Below are 15,007 nucleotides of genomic sequence, written 5' to 3'. Positions count from 1 at the left end.
AAAAAAAAGGTGTAAAAGGAGACGTTTGTTTAGCATTTTTGGAAGGACTCCAGGGTCCATGCTTTTTAATAGTCAGAGGTGAATCTGTAACTTTTTCTGGCACAGGAAAGTCTCCAGGACAGATATGCTGTGCTTTGTGTTTTTTCTTTGGCTTGCTCTTTCTGTCTTATTAACTTGAAGTAAGCGAGATAAAAGAGAGGCTGCTGAGGAAACTATTTATAGCTGCTATAATGCAAGTGATAACAGGAACTAACATGCTTTGTGGATATACAACAATATTAAATGTAACTATAAACCATTAAAAATTATGAGGTGTTGTTCATTTATGAATTAACAATTGTAACTACTGGAAAATCACTGTGGCATAAACTGAATAAATATTTAGGGATGTGCTGTTAAAGGAGAATAATCAGGGTGGTAATGTATCACACCACCATATCATTGACTATTTTTCTATTACACCAGACCCGTCATGTTTTATTATTTACTTAATCTGCTAATCATATATTTAGCATGATGCTGTACATTTTACCAAGTTATGATACTAGAGCAGCCTGATTTGCAGTGTTGGTGGAGTACAGTAGGTGATGGGTCTGTTTGTCATCTTAGTGTCAGGGACTGCAGTGGGTGATGGTGAGCCGGAGTGGTTAGACAGAGTACTGTAAATGAGCTCAGTGCCACACTGAAAGAGAGAATGTTGGCGGTGGATGACAGAAATGTTACCTTTCACCAGGCAGTGAAGTAGGTCACCACTCAGCTGTGTCGACACATGCATTCTACTACTTAGGAACAAGCTCATCACAGCCCAACATTTTTCACTGCAACAGTTAGAAGATGTAATGCAAACAGCTGAGGGCTTTACTGAAGTGTTCTTTAGTGGTCCTGGGATTCAATCTCACAACTATCTGATAATTCAGCCACCACAAATGCACTAAAAGTACACAAATACATCATTATATGCTATTGTTTCTCAACCATTGGGCCATCTAGTGGGCTGTAAATTTTTTTCAAGTTTGAAGCCAAATACTAAATAGTTCAGGATGTCATAGTGTCCCAAATCCGGTAGCTGGTTTGACGTACACATTCCAAGTGGAATAAATACATTTGTGGGTAAATTAAGAATAAAAAGTCTTTATTATTGTCATGTTCCTCCTTTGCATTTAACCCCTGCGCACGTGCACACGCGCACACACACACAGAACATGCATGCGCAGTGGGCAGAATAAATTAATCTGTTTGTGGGTAAATGATATAGATCTGTGATGCCTGCTGGAAGAGAAGCGCAGGGAGGACTGAGAACCGAACAGCTGTGGTTTGTTTACACCTGATACTAAAACTTCTAGGGTTCTAGAAACCATGAAACCATCGCAAAGACGTGTACAAAGCCCAGAAATTCCTCCTTACCCGGGCAAAAATGATACAGGATTTATCTTGTAGTGTCCTGATCCCCAGATCTTTAACCCAGCCACATATAAAAAGTTGCACTCCTCCATGCTCTTCCAGGTTTCCATCTGTGTGTCCGTGTAGAACGATGTCTGCAGCACCAGGTAGTTTGAGATGTCGGGGAACTCAACAGATGGATAATTTTCCAACTCATAATGAATGAATGAATGAATGAATGACTTTATTTAAAATAAGTTGATCAGCAGAGCTGGTGGGATCATGCATGTACAGATACAAATAATTACAAATACAAAAGACTAAAAATATACACCATCTTTAAAAAAAACCCTTAAATCTGTTGATTATCTGTTAATTATCTTCACAGTAAGTTAATTAATAGTTTGCATAACTCGGCGGCGGCATCCGTCCGTCTTACTAGACAATGGATCGTCTCGCCTGTTGTGGACTTGTAGGGTTGCAACGTCTGCTGTGGCTGAACAAACCAGTGTGCGAGTGGCAGTCCTTCCCGCACTTCTGACAGGTGAAGGTGGAGCATTCCTGGGCTGTTATAGCCAGTTTCCTCAATCTCCGCTTCTCTGCTGCTTTCTCAGCTCTAGCTGTCTCAGATTCCAGGACACCTTTCCTTACACTGCTTCTCCAGGCTACCCTGTCCTCTGCCAAATCTTCCCATTCATTTACTGAGATGTTACAGGCCTTCATGTCCCTCTTGCACACATCCTTGTATCTCAGATGTGGGCGACCCCTGGGTCTTATTCCTTCAGCTAGTTCGTCATACAGTATGTCTTTGGGAATTCTGCCCTCGTCAAGTCTTCTAACATGGCCAAGCCATCGGAGACGACGCAGGGACAGTGTTGCAAACAAGCTGGGGTCCTTGGCTCTTTGGAGGACTTCGGTATTTGTCACCTTGTCCTTCCAGGTGATTCCCAGGATTCGCCGCAAACACCGAAGGTGGAAACTGTTCAGCCGTGACTCCTGGTGAGCATAAGTTGTCCAGCACTCGCTGCTGTATAGAAGTGTGCTTAGGATACATGCTTGAAATACCTGCATCTTGGTGTTTATGGTGAGCATTCGGTTGTCCCACACTCTGCTTTTAAGTCTGGACATTGTTGCAGCAGCCTTGGCTATTCTGTTGTTGATTTCCACAGAACTGTTGCATAACTATTGTCTTTGTAATTAGTTCCGGCTGCAATAGGATCAAAATTTATTCTACTAATGTCAAATTTAGCAAGCAAATTTTTCTTTCATAGGAAAAATCCTTCTTTGTTTGCGTGTATAAGGATCTAATCCCATTGAGTGGTTTCTTTTGAAACCACTTCTTTTGAGTGTACGTCTTGGTTTTAATAACTTGTTTGTTTGTTGTACACAAACATGGCAATAAGTTCATGTGTTAATGGACCAGACTCCACTTTTGGATCATTAATCCCTTTTGACTGAGAATGGCTTCTGGCACATCCATACAGTTTTAAATACAATACCTACAATTAAAAACAGGTTGTTTTTATTGCATTTATTTAATTCCGGGGCTCTCATCTGTCACAGTGAATAATGTTGCATCTCATTAATGCACTTTACAATAGATTATTAGATTTTAATAGAATAGATGAGCCAAAATGGGCGGCACGGTGGTGTAGTGGTTAGCGCTGTTGCCCCACAGCAAGAAGGTCTGGGTTTGAGCCCCGTGGCCGACGAGGGCCTTTCTGTGCAGAGTTTGCATGTTCTCCCCGTGTCTGCGTGGGTTTCCTCCAGGTGCTCCGGTTTCCCCCACAGTCCAAAGACATGCAGGTTAGGTTAACTGGTGACTCTAAATTGACCGTAGGTGTGAATGTGAATGGTTGTCTGTGTCTATGTGTCAGCCATGTGATGACCTGGCGACTTGTCCAGGGTGTACCCCGCCTTTCGCCCGTAGTCAGCTGGGATAGGCTCCAGTTTGCCTGCGACCCTGTAGAATAGGATAAAGCGGCTAGAGATAATGAGATGAGATGAGATGAGATGAGATGAGATGAGATGAGCCAAAATAATTGGTGATCTTTTTTTAACAGGCCCAGACTCGTTACAAGTATGAATACAGTGGTGCTTGAAAGTTTGTGAACCCTTTAGAATTTTCTTTATTTCTGCATAAATATGACCTAAAACATCATCAGATTTTCACACAAGTCCTAAAAGTAGATAAAGAGAACCCAGTTAAACAAATGAGACAAAAATATTGTGCTTGGTCATTTATTTATTGAGGAAAATGGTCCAATATTACATATCTGAGTGGCAAAAGTATGTGAACCTCTAGGATTAGCAGTTCATTTGAAGGTGAAATTAGAGTCAGGTGTTTTCAATCAATGGGATGACAATCAGATGTGAGTGGGCACCCTGTTTTATTTAAAGAACAGGTATCTATCAAAGTCTGATCTTCACAACGCATGTTTGTGGAAGTGTATCATGGCACGAACAGAGGAGGTTTCTGAAGACCTCAGAAAAAGTGTTGCTGATGCTCATCAGGCTGGAAAAGGTTACAAAACCATCTCTAAAGAGTTTGGACTCCACCAATCCACAGTCAGACAGATTGTGTACAAATGAAGGAAATTCAAGACCATTGTTACCCTCCCCAGGAGTGGTCGACCAACAAAAATCACTCCAAGAGCAAGGTGTGTAATAGTCAGCGAGGTCACAAAGGACTCCAGGGTAACTTCTAAGCAACTGAAGGCCTCTCTCACATTAGCCAATGTTAATGTTCATAAGTCCACCATCAGGAGAACACTGAACAACAATGGTGTGCATAGCAGGGTTGCAAGAAGAAAGCCACTGCTCTCCATAAAGAACATTGCTGCTCGTCTGCAGTTTGCTAAAGATCACGTGGACAAGCCAGAAGGCTATTTGAAAAATGTTTTGTGGACAGATGAAACCAAAATAGAACTTTTTGGTTTAAATGAGAAGCGTTATGTTTGGAGAAAGGAAAACACTGCATTCCAGCATAAGAACCTTATCCCATCTGTGAAACATGGTGGTGGTAGTATCATGGTTTGGGCCTGTTTTGCTGCATCTGGGCCAGGACGGCTTGCCATCATTGATGGAACAATGAATTCTGAATTATACCAGCGAATTCTAAAGGAAAATGTCAGGACATCTGTCCCTGAACTGAATCTCAAGAGAAGGTGGGTCATGCAGCAAGACAACGACCCTAAGCACAAAAGTCGTTCTACCAAAGAATGGTTAAAGAAGAATAAAGTTAATGTTTTGGAATGGCCAAGTCAAAGTCCTGACCTTAATCCAATCGAAATGTTGTGGAAGGACCTAAAGCGAGCAGTTCATGTGAGGAAACCCACCAACATCCCAGAGTTGAAGCTGTTCTATATGGAGGAATGGGCTAAAATTCCTCCAAGCTGGTGTGTAGGACTGATCAATAGTTACCGGAAATGTTTAGTTGCAGTTATTGCTGCACAAGGGGGTCACACCAGACACTGAAAGCAAAGGTTCACATACTTTTGCCACTCACAGATATGTAATATTGGATCATTTTCCTCAACAAATAAATGACCAAGTATAATATATTTGTCTCATTTGTTTTCCTGGGTTCTCTTTATCTACTTTTAGGACTTGTGTGAAAATCTGATGATGTTTTAGGTCATATTTATGCAGAAATATAGAAAATTCTAAAGGGTTCACAAACTTTCAAGCACCACTGTAGATGGGCCTCGAAGCAGAAAAGGTTGAGAACCCCTGTACTACACACTACCAGAAGCAGTGCCAGTGTGAAAACCCCCCAAAAACAACTTTATACAAATCGTGCATGAGCATCTTCCGTTCATGTAAGGCATTTTCATTGAAGATCTTGAATGCTAGTAAACTGTGAATATCATAAGCTGTTATTTATTGCATAATGGCTGGGTGATGGTATTACCCAACATGGAAGAACCACTTAATTGCTCATCACTTTTTTATAGACTAATTTCCATATCACAGCTATAAATTAAGCTCCGATGACAATATTTTCACTCTATAAGTAAACAGTGCAGTGACAGCTCCCTATTTGCATTTGCAGGTCATACCAAAACCTGCCGCTGTTCCCTGAACCTCTTGTCAGCTGTCATGGTTTCGTCATTGCCCCTGTGCCTCATGCATTTGTCTGGGAAATGGCAGACTGCAGATATGATAAGGCATGAGCAAGCCTTGGGGTCTGCTGGGGCCGCCTGAGATGGAGCAGCGTTCCAGAATTGCTTGCACGACACTTGCCACAGGTTACCAAATGTGCAACTGATGCTGATTGAAAGGCTGTTTGAAACCCCCTCAGGACCTGATGAGAGCACATTTTTTAAAAATAGAATTTGATACTTTGGTCCAGTTGTTTCCGATGTTGTCAGGCCAGGGGGCGAAAATGACAGTGAAGACGTGCAAAGCTGTCAGTCAGTAAGAGTTTCCTCGGCCTTGCTGTAAAGATTTATGCATTTCAGAAGCATAAAATCATCAGATACTTCCAGGTTATGCTGCTGAATTGACCACAACACTTATCAAATCTTACAGTTTGGCTGTGTTTTCTGAAGGGCTGATGGCTGCACATCGTTCCACTAATTAGATGACTTACTTAACCACATGAGCGTTCTGTCCACCGCATGAATTAGAGCATCAGTCTGCAGAGGAAAGAGATAGTCCTCTACTAGTCCCTCCTGTGGAAAATTTCCCTCTGTTCCCACTTCTGGATTATATTTAGTATTGTTATCTATCAGAAGCTTCTTATTACATTAGATACTTTAGTTTTACGTTTTTCCCTTTGGAAATTTCATAACTCCATTTTCCATTGTTGGCCAGTCAGTCTTTATTTTTTTCCCATCAGACAATTTAGTGGGTGTTCCTTTTCACCTACTCGTGTTAGTTCTTTTCAGTGTAGGTTTTCTAAGCCAAAGCAATGAGTGAATACTGTCTAACAGACTCAATGTTCATAACAAGATTAGAGCAATAAAATCTTCACAAACATACTCAAGGCTTTTATTGACTTGTCAAAAGAATGATACAATATATTCTCAGCAATATGATAAAAATCTGAAAAAAAAAAACGGAAAAGTTTCTCAGCAGAAAAAAATGACTAAACTTTCCAGTGCGGCTTACTTTGATCATAGCTATTTTGTGTGTGGTTGGTGTGGGTTAGGATCTGCAGATAAAAGCTTTTATTCCAGTAATTGTCAGTATAGAGGAAAAAATTGTCATGACATCCTTACTTGAACAAATGTATGCAGTTTTTGCTTGAAACAAAGAAAGCTATAAGGCCATTTCGAGTGAAGAATTGCCAAAGAGAAGAATTAGACATACTGCACATGAAGAGCTGGGGGATATTCTCTCGAAGCTCTGAAATGACTTTGTTTCTTGATGTAGTAAGATCTGCCTGATGTGAAGTTGTACTTTATTCTTTATTGCAATGAACTTGACCCCCTGCTGAGATATCAAATGCTTGCAGCTCAATCTCTTCATTTTAGAGCTCAATATGGACTTACGAAGCCAAGAAGGCATAAGAAATGCAGAGTTGTGTGCACTGTAAATGTGAGGAAACTAATGTTTCATGCCCCTCTTCACATTAATGGTGTTAAGAAAACAACTTATTTCATAAGACTGTGGAATGAGAGCCTGAAACCTCGGTGCTTCCGTGTAGTTTAAAAGGTTAACTAGGACTTGACAGACATATTCAAACTACACAACTGCCCAGCATAACAAATCACCCCATGGTTTAAAATATTTAGCCTGTTTAACATGGACAGTTGTTCATCATCTTGAAGCTGTTTGGCTGGATTTTGTTGTTTTGTCTCCAAATTATTGTTCTCTGATTTCTCCCTGTGCAACGGATTAACTTTACAGAGGGCTATTTATATTGGGCCTTAAGTCTAAGCCCAGACAAAAGGTTATTACAAGAAAAAAAGGTCACTGAGAAATACTTTAGAGACGCCTGTTCATACCATTTCAATCTGTATTGTTGCCTCTGATTTATTTGCCATCTGTAAACATGATGACTTTTCCAGTGTCCTTTTAATTATCTGGAAAAGACATGGAACCGAGATCCCCTTTTCCCACCTCATAACCATGTTATTAAATAAGGCAACTTATAAAATGAAATTTGGGTCTTTGAGATAAAATAACCCAGCTATTCAAGTAGAGATCTGTTTTAAACCAAAATGCATAATGATACACACAATAAAAGCCTTGTATCTGACATTTAACATTGTTAAATGTTAGAATAAAGAAATACAGCAAAAAAAGAAGAACTATTCATATTTTATACATACATAGTACGTACTTGGTGGTGCAGTGGTTATCTCTGTCATCTCAGAGTAAGAAGGTTCTGGGTTTGAACCTCATGGCTGACTGCGTCCTTTCTATGTGAGTTTGCATGTTCTCTTGTGGGTTTCTTCTGGGTGCTCCGGTTTCCTCCTACAGTCCAAAGACATGTGGATTTGGTCAAGTGGTTACTCTAAATTGCCCATAGGTGTGAATGTGAGTGTGAATGGTTGTTCATCTCTGTGTTAGCCCTATGACAGATTGATGACCTGCCCAGGGTGAACCTCGCTCTTGCCTGAAGTCAGTTGGGATTGGCTCCAGTTTCCCCCATGACCCTGATGGATAAAAGGCATAAATAATGCATACTAATATACTAGAGGTTAATCATATAATTAACCATAAATGGGATATGAAAATGAGATTGTTCCATTAAAGCCAAAGAAAATAAAAATGTCTTTTCCCAGCGAAGTCTTAAACAATGTGAAGTTGACTGTAGAAATATTTTCAGACCAACAAAGTACTTTTAGCTTGCATTTCTCTAATATCTGCCTCACTACTGTTTTTCCACGTCCCTGACTAGTAGAGTTGTCCGTAAGTAGTGAATGTACTAATGCAGTAGTTCATTAGACTTTGCAACCACTGCAATGTGTTTGTTGAACATCCCATTCCAGATTTAGTTCCTCCTTTGCTATTATAATAACCTCTACTCTTCTGAGAAGGCTTTGCACTAAATTTTGGAGAGTGGCTGTGGGCATTTGTGTTCATTCAACCACAAGAGCATTAGTGAAGTCAGGTGATTAGGCCTGGAGTGCAGTCGGTGTTCCAGTTCATCCTAAAGGTATTCAGTGGGGTTGAGGTCAGAGCTCTGTGCAGGACACTCACGTTCTTCCACTCCAACCTTCTCAAACCATGTCTTCATGGAGCCCACTATATGCACCGGGGCATTGTCATGCTCAAACATGTTTGTGTCTCTTAGTTCCAGTGAAGGGAAATTGTAATGATATATCATCCAAAGACATTTTATACAGTTGTGAGCACCCAGCTTTGTGGCAACAGTTTAAGGAAGAACCACATATGGGTGTGAAGGTCAGGTGTTCATTGTGTCCATTTGGCCATATAATGTACAGTATAGTGTTGTTGCTTTTCACTCTGAAAAACCATGGTTTATGTCATAGGTTACCTTTACCATGATGTCTTATGGCTCGATGCAATGATTAATTAAAGCAATGACTCAAAGCAATGATTAATTAAAGAGAATATCAATAGCAGCCACATTTGCTTGGCACACAGAAAGTGGAAAGACGTGGTGAGACTTCACACAGTGCCCAAGTGTAGCTTGATAACAGCTAATTGACTCCCTGGGTTCCTTAGATGTGTCTGTGCAGCTTGTTTGATCGCAGTGCAATGATGCTACTGTGTCCAAACAATTAACTATTAGCTTTGATAAGGGATATCACACAGGCACATCAACAGAACAAACCCAACACAGTGTGATTCTTATGAGTAAAAAGGTTTTTTTTTTCTTTCATTTTAAAAATCATTGCCTTTCTGGCTGTACACTTCTGCATTGATAAGTCTTTTGTTTGTGTTTCTGGCAGCATGTGCACATATTAAATTAGCTGAATTCTGAAAATCTCAGAAACAATGGAAAGTCTATAAGCTTTTTCCTGCTGTTGTTGTAATTCATTTAAATCAGCTTCTTTTAAAATTGCATCGTTTATAATGTGTTGATTACTCAGTAATTGCAGTGGGGTCAAAATGGACAAAGATCTGGCTTCCAGTAATGATTTTCTCCTTCCTTTTGTTACAATCGAACCACATTGAACACATTTATTGTGAATAGCTGGCAGAGGCTGGGTAGAGCTACTGAAACCCACACAGGGCCACAGCAATACTGACTTATTGTTTTGAGAGATCTAATGCTTTGGGAACCTGTCAAATTCACTTCATGTTCTTTCAGGGCATACTCCTGGATTACTGCAAGATCTCATCCCATTCTCCTCTTCCAGCTCATCCAGTTTCACAAAGACCAAGACCTGAGTTTATCTTTTCTTGTTGACACAAGCAACAAGTAAGAAGAAAATAATCTGTAATCAAAACGCTCTTAATTTGCTATTCAAAATATATCTAATTATTATGTAAAAAAAAGGAGACCATGATTAGTAGCTCTTACAAATTCATGAATAATTCATATAATTAATGTTAACTACTCATTAAATCAAATTATATCATGTCTTACTTCATGAGTTAGTATGTGCCTGTTTGTTTTATGAAACTGCTTCTGGTCTTAAAAATACTTTTATATAAATAAGGTGTGCTGACTGAGTTGGTCCTACAGTTGCTGGTTTTGTTCATGATGGGGAAATGGGAGTTTATGGCTCACATCATTTTCAACATGTACTACTTCTACAGTAACCGATTATATTTTTTATGCAAATTTTGTCTTGGATATTTATTTTATGACTTCTGCATTGTTGAGTCAGTAAAAAAATAACATTTTCCAAACATTATTTTTCAAACAAAAACTTTAAATGACAAAGAGAAATGTTTGTATGCCAGTAAAGAAAGTAAATGTATTAGTGACATTGTGTAAAAGACAACTTTTCAAGACAAAAAACATGGGGGGGGGGGGGGGGGTGTTTGCAAGTGCGACAAAATCTCTGGAAGAATTGTGGCAGATTCTCCAAGATAATAGATAGATAGATAGATAGATAGATAGATAGATAGATAGATAGATAGATAGATAGATAGATAGATGCTTACTAGCCCATTTCCTTATCAAACTACACAAAATGCACAGTCTACTAAAGCAAAGGGTTATCACACCAAATAATGCCTTTACTAAGTTTATTACTTTTTACTGCTCTTTATAGTACATTTTCATTTAGAAAACACTTAATTTCATTATTTTTTGAAGCCATCTTTGCTTTACTGTGTTTCTCTAAGACTTTTGCACAATACTGTACATTCAGCTAATCCTTGCTACATCATTTCTTATGACTGTATTCATATAAAATAAAAACATTCAAACACATCAGTGAAATAAATAAAATACTTGAGTGCACAGTGGGCTACAAGTATTGAATGCATCATTGATGCTCGTGTTCAGTCAGTGAAAAGCTATAAATACATAGTTATTTAAAGAATTTTAGAAATGTATTGACCCCATGTTGACCTATAAGTTACCATGACCCTGATGTGTAACATCTTGATCATATCCATCCATCCATCCATCCATCCATCCATCCATCCATCCATCCATCCATCCATTTTCTACCACTGATGACCAGGTTCTGGGTCATGGAGGCAGCAGTTCCAACAGGGATGCCCAGTCCTCCTCCTCCCCATCCACCTATTCCAGCTCTTCCGGGGGACACTCTGGCATTCCCAAACTAGCCGAGCGATATAAGCTTTCCAGTGTGTCCTGAGTTTGCCCCAGGGTCTCCTCCCAGTTGGGTATGAACACCTCATCTAGGAGGCATCCTACACAGATGCATGAATCACGTCAGCTGGCTCCTTTCGATGCAGAGGAGCATCAGCTCTACTCTGAGCCCCTCCTGAATGTCTGAGCTCCTCATCCTGTGTCTAAGGGTGAGCCTAGACACCCTTTGGAGAAAGCTAATTTCTGCCACTTGTACCCACAATCTTGTTCTTTAGGTCACTACCCACAGCTTGTGGCCATATATGAGGGTAGGGACATAGATTGACTGTTAAATCAATAATTTCGTCTTTTTCTCAGCTCTCTCTTCACCAAGGCAGAAGGGTACAGTGTCCGCATGACTGCAGAAGCTGCACCGAGCTGCCTGTCGATCTCCCACTCCATTCTTCCCTCATGAACAATACCCTGAGATACTTGAACTCCTCCACTTGAAGCAAGGACTCATCCCCAAACTGGAGCAGGTAATCAACCCTTTTCAGGCTAAGAACCATGGCCTCAGACTTGGAGGCGCTGATTCTCATCCCAGCCACTTCACACTTGGCTGCAAACCATCCCAGTGGAAGCTGGAGGTCACAGCTCGATGAAGCCAACAGGACCATATCATCTGCAAAATGCAATGGTGTGATCCTCAGAACACCGAAATGTACACACTCCACCCCTTGGCTACACCTAGAGATTCTGAAAGACTAATGATTTTTCAGTTGTATAAAATATTTGAAAGTTCAGAAAGGCCAGGGAAGGATTTGAAATAAATATTTTAGTTGATTAATAAAAAACAAACAAACAAACAAACAAACAAACAAACAAACAAACAAACAACTCAAACTTGATAGATAATGTATATTTTGTCCTTGGAGGATTGTTGAGAACTTTGAAGTGAGCACATTTTAACAGTAGTATTAGTATGATGACTGTAATCTTTTAAACTCAATTTGTGGTAGATTTGTAGTATTCATTCATTCGTATGTTCATCCATCCATCCATCCATCCATCCATCCATCCATCCATCCATCCATCCATTCATCTTCAGTAACTGCATTATGCTAGTCAGAGTGTGGTGGATTGAATCATCACATTCTTTCTGCAATCCTAATGACTACATACTGCTTTCCATAGTATGCTGTAATGACAATTCTCATTTTTCATGCAGTTGGACAGATAATTATATCCATCCATCCATCCATCCATCCATCCATCCATCCATCCATCCATCCATCCATCCATTATCTGTAGCCACTTATCCTGTACAGGGTCGCAGGCAAGCTGGAGCCTATCCCAGCTGACTATGGGCGAGAGGCGGGGTACACCCTGGATAAGTCGCCAGATCATCGCAGGATAATTATATCAGACTAGTAATAATCTTACAGTGAGTAAATCTAGACTTGCTATTCATATGAAAGAAAACGCTCAAGGCAATGAGACCTACTTAGCCTCAATTATTGTTCTTTTAATATGGAGATTTCTTGTTAACATTTCAGTATATTATCGCTAAAAGGAACTGCCTGTATCAGAACTCCAGGGTCTCGTCATCTCATATACAGTGTTCGATGTCTATATGCACACCTGCTAGACTCATTAAGCCCATGAGATGAAACTGTTCCAAATCCCAACAATTTGACGATTTAATGGTGATCTATAAAAACGTGTGAGAGGGGCTCACAGGGAGCGGTTCTATGGCACAGCTCAACATTATATTGCAGTGGAACTCCAGACTGCTGGCTCACGTCTGAGAGGCCCAACTGTGTGCGTCTGGGTTTGTCGACACAGGATTTGCTTTCTGCTTTATCCTGCCTTTTTTTTTAATCAATCCTTGATTTTCTGTCTTGTCTTTTTGAGTAAATTCAAAACAAAAACATGAACCACAATGGGGAAAGTTGTGAGTAGAAAATAATAAAATAGAGGTATGGGATGGGAATTGAAACTTTGCTGAAGTTCTGCAGAAACATTGTTCCATAAAGCTGTTGATCGTATTTAACTTCAATCATTTGTGAAATAATGATAGTAAAACTACAATCTATTTTCACTGTGTGACAAGGAAATACTAATGAATCACAATACCACTTAAACTCGTGCCCTACAACTGAAAATATGTTGCATTTAACATTTGAGTCTTAAAGAGAAAAGCAACAATGTGTCTTTTCGGCAGACCTTTCTGATTTAATTTCCACTTCAAACTCCATCGGCACATATTTGTGGTTAATTGTGATCTCTTTCCCAGGGTTGGTGGCCAAAAACAATTGCTTGTAATCTTGTGATGAGTTGGGAAACAGACGTATGAACACCCACATGACTTTGTTCGCCTTCAAAGCCCAAACTTTGGAGACGTGTTTCTTTGTCTCGCCCACAGAACAAAATGTGTATTTGATTTGCAAGCTTTACTTGTGGCTATCAAGATCACTGCTTAAAGTCCATGTAATAATTATTATCCTGGCTCCACCATCATCTGTGATACTTACCGGAAAAAACAGCCCCGAACGTAAATAACAAAATAAAATTAACGCAAAGTTAAATGTGGGTATAAATCTAATGCTTCTAGATTTTATACAACAGCCCTCTTTTTTTCATGAGCAGCTGTCACATTGATTTGTCTGTTGTCTGAGAGGAAAGATGAGACCCTGTCAAGCATTTATCAACGGATCAATTTCCCTCTAAGTCACTGGTCCATAACTCAGGCGATAATAGCTGTGGGACAGTAGGTGTTGAACAGAACCTCTCTCCTGCCTGCCAGACTCCGGAAGCTCGGGGACTCGTTAGAGTATCAGCAGGATTAATTAGCTGGATAGCTGCACAAGTGAATAATAGTTGGTAGTGGACAGACAGCCTGGTGTTTATTGTTAATTGAACAGGCTATCGATCATACAGAGGTGGGAGTTAGCAGTTGGCGGACTCACTGATCGACTGATACAAAAACACTCATACTGAGTGTTGAGTGAGATCCTTTGCTTTTTTTTTTTCTTCTCTCTACTTTCTTTCAAACACATTCATTTTAAAGAAAGCACCAGAGGGGCTTAAAGGTTGGGATTCAGCAACAAACTTCAGAATATCTTCACAGTGCTACACTGTCCATTTAATGATGACCAGAGGATAGAACGCATTCTGGTGCTGCAACATCAAAGAACATAAAAAAAGAATCCCAAAAAGAAATTGATTCTATAAAGTTCGTAAAGAAATTCACAAAAAAACCCAGTTTACACCCAAGTCTCACCCTTTTTCAGTGGATAATCTCACCTGGATACTGTAGACATGTACCAAAGAACTGCTGCTGTAATCATAAAGACTATGACAATCATACTGCTCATCATTTCAGCACACTTGGTACTGTTTGGCGTCAAAGTGTGGAAGAGTGATGTTTTATAAGCCCACTGTCTGGTGCCTGTTTGAGATATGAATCCGAATATTCAGTCTGCACTAACGTCGGTTAAGAACCTACTACCCAACAGTTACCATAGTACATTCTATGGATATGCAAATGAATAGTAATTCAAGTCAATTTTAGTTTATATCGCACCTTTCATATGACATACAGGCACAATCTAGATGTACTCCAACGCCATCTTACCTGCCCTTTGACCTGGATGTTCACAGATGTATACATACATATGTTTCAGCTGTTCCTGATATGTACATCGCTAGAGACTTCCTGCAACAACCAGCTTCACTTCGGTCTGCCATCTTCTCTCTATTTTTCCTGGGAGAAGTCCTCTTCTTCTTCTTCTTCTTCTTTGGTTATTTGTACTCCAGCTGACTTATGGAAAAGTGTAGTGCAGTATGTTTGCACACGTCGGTAGATGTAGCAGATTATCTGGGTACCATTTGACTACTATTAAATCCCTACTAAGTATTCGGACACCATATGGATTATGATGTACTACTTTTTTGTGTGTTATATACTGTATACTACATATAGTAAAGCAA

Source organism: Neoarius graeffei, chromosome 16, assembly GCF_027579695.1.
Source record: "Neoarius graeffei isolate fNeoGra1 chromosome 16, fNeoGra1.pri, whole genome shotgun sequence".
Lineage (NCBI taxonomy): Eukaryota > Metazoa > Chordata > Actinopteri > Siluriformes > Ariidae > Neoarius > Neoarius graeffei.
The sequence above is the reverse complement of the archived record's forward strand: the minus strand, read 5'-3'. Positions refer to the sequence as shown.